Source organism: Tribolium madens, unplaced genomic scaffold, assembly GCF_015345945.1.
Source record: "Tribolium madens isolate multiple individuals breed KSU strain unplaced genomic scaffold, Tmad_KSU_1.1 Scaffold_19;HRSCAF=116;Tcas5.2_LG9, whole genome shotgun sequence".
In the NCBI taxonomy this organism is placed as follows: Eukaryota; Metazoa; Arthropoda; class Insecta; order Coleoptera; family Tenebrionidae; genus Tribolium; species Tribolium madens.
This window is the reverse complement of record NW_025400983.1, coordinates 14,227,146-14,230,055: the sequence shown is the minus strand read 5'-3', so window position 1 is coordinate 14,230,055 and position 2,910 is coordinate 14,227,146. Positions and strand designations below refer to the sequence as shown.

At 31.9% G+C, this 2,910-nt stretch overlaps 1 protein-coding gene across 3 annotated transcripts in view; it reads right to left on the bottom strand.

Annotated features, from left to right (window-relative positions):
• The window catches only part of LOC123015924 (mitogen-activated protein kinase 1), a 74,116-nt gene that overhangs the window by 28,135 nt on the left and 43,071 nt on the right, over positions 1-2,910 (bottom strand). The window contains exon 1 of one of the 3 annotated variants that reach the window (XM_044416007.1): positions 889-1,500. The exons of the other annotated variants lie outside the window; for them this stretch is intronic. The gene's annotated coding sequence lies outside the window, so the exon portion shown is untranslated. Of the gene's footprint in view, positions 1-888; positions 1,501-2,910 lie in introns of those variants that run through there. 3 annotated transcript variants of the gene reach the window in all.

The window sequence follows — 2,910 nt, the reverse complement described above, 5'->3', positions numbered from 1 at the left end:
TGATAAAAATTACATCTTTGACATTAGATTTCATTGTTAAATTTTACATTAACATTTATAAAATAAATAAATAAATTTCGATAAATGTTATTTTTGATAAATGGTCACATTTTAATTGTACTTTACTCTACACTAATTAGTTAAGTGGTTAGTTTACGAAAAAACGCTTAGTTCCATAATTTTTATTCACTTGGTATATACTTAAAACACAAAAAAAAAATACACAAAAATTAGTTAAATAAAAAAATACATTGATAATTTAACAATTTTTTTTATATTGAATAGTGCGTATTTAAATGTCAGTTATCATGGCAATAAAGCACAGACTATAGTAGCGCGCTGTGAGGTTTCGTTAAATTTGAAAAATGTAGCGGCTATTAATTAAACAAAATTGTAATCAAAAAGAGAAAGACAATTTTTGCCTTAACCATTTACTGGAAGCTATTTAAAATGCAGCAAATTTCGTTTAATTTATTTTAAWAGTGTAATTAAACAYTTATGAACACATTTTATAATCTTATAATAAACAATTTTAAGGTTGTGTTACACATTTTACTATTATACTAAGCACGAAGTAAAAGTTTAGGGAATTCGGTTGGCAACATATGCATTAGTACCAACAATCGCACCAAATAAGCTAATCCAAATCTTTCATAAATACGGCATAAGTTTGGGTTAGCCAATCACAGTCGACCACCGAGATCACGGCGACGCCGAATTTATTTTAATTCAGAAGAGTGACGTATCTGTTGTAAAATAGATAATCTGTGGTTTGGAAGAGTGTCCAATCTGCAAGTAATCTGTGTCTATGCGTCATAACTCATAACCTCAAATTAGACATTCTTTATTTGGGGCTCTTAAAGTCCTAAACGACACTTGACGACTTACCATCTTGCTCTTTTATGTTAGCAGATAAGTATAATTTCTATTTTAGATAGGTTCCTTTCGATGGCCCAAAATCCGCGGCTCTCGTTTCTCASCTRACAGGTAACYTCAAATTTCTTGAAATTGGCAAAATTTCGTTTATATGGGGGCTTTCGAGTCTTGAACAATGTTTCACAAACCACCACCTACCAATTTTAAATAAAATATACATTTTTATCGAAAATTGTATCGCCGTCTCTGGCCGCTGCTTCCGTTGCTGGCCACACTTGGACCCACACAATTTATTAAAAATTCCATCGGCCTTCACCAAAACACATAAAATAGACACTGCATATCCAACTTGATCACTTTTAAATAAATCACAACCGATTACAAAAGGATTTCGAGCACTTTTGTTGCAGTTTATTACACAACAAATTTCGATGACAGAAAAAAACGTTAGACTGACAGTTCTCAACTAAAATCAACACGTCTCTGAATTTTTCAGAGAAAATTTTCTCACCTGACAGGTAACTGTAAATAAAACGTTTTTTGGCGAAATTTCGTTTATATGGGGGCTTTCGAGTTTTGGACAATGTTTCACAAACCACCACCTACCAATTATAAATAAGATTTTATGCATTTTTATCGAAAATTGTATCGCCGTCTCAGACCGACGCTACCCCGTAACTGGCCACACTGAGACCCACACAATTTATTAAAAATTCCATCGGCACTCACCAAAATGCAAAAAATAGACACTGCACATCCAACTTGAACAGTTTTAAATAAATCACGACCGATTATAAAACAATTTCGAGCACTTTTGTTAGACGACACATTTCGATGACACGAAAGAAACGTCAGACTGACAGTTGTCGAATTTTTTCGGAAAAAATCAATAAACCTCTGAAAAAATTCTAGCCAATGAAAGGTAATTGTGACAGACCCCGTGATTTTTTTCTTTATCTTTTTCTAAAATAAATTTACCCAAAACGTCAAAAATCTCAAAATTAAATCAACTGCCGCATTTTTAATAGCCCCCCAATCGTAATCGGATAGCGCCTACACCATTCGGTCATCCTTTCAGKTTTAGTTAGTGACAAAAAAATCCATCATAAAGATCTAGTTTAATAGTGAAAATAGCCAACTCAAGGACATGTTTTCSACTCGAATTAGAAAAGGACAACACTGTCATGAATTAATAATAAAAACTAGCTGATGTGGTCAAATCCTATCGGATTTGATGAAGAGTTTCATTTTTATTTAGTAAAGTGTATTTTAGATTTAAAAAAATAATGTTTGGGTCAGTTCGAGTAGTTTCAGGTCGGTTCAGGTCACTTTAGGCCACTTTGGGTTAATCGGATTACTTTGGCTTGAAGTAAAAAGAAAGTGTTAAATGTACTGACTTTTGATTTTCAAAAGAAGAAAAATTCTTAAGGAAATGTTTAAATTTAGTTGTAAAAATGCCATTCGAGACGTTTCAAAACATCGTGCTACAAAAGACAGTTGGGGAGACTAAGAAAGTGTCAGATGTACTGGATTAAAAAATTTCTAGACTTGCAAAAAACTTTTAAAAATCTCTTAAAGAAATGCTTAAATTAAAAACATGTCATTCGAGACGTTTCAAAACATTGTGCTACAAAAGACAGTTGGGGAGACTAAGAAAGTGTCAGATGTATTGGATTAAAAAATTTCTAGAGTTGCAAAAAACATTTAAAAATTTCTTAAAGAAATGCTTAAATTTWAAAAAAWKTCCCCCACGCATTTTACTAAATTAATTCGCATCACTTGAAAAAAATAAAAAATACACAACACATAACTCACTATTTCATCTTTGAATCTCCTACACTTGATAATTATCAAATTCTCATCGTCTGTCTGTTTCAGAAAAAAAACTCACATTTTCGAAAAATCACTTGAAAAAATTAAAAAAATACACTTCACATGTGGACAAATCCTGTTGGATTTGGCTATGAGTTTCATTTTTATTTAGCAAAGTGTCTTTTAGACTGTGTAAAATAATGTTTGGGGCCCGATGGGACT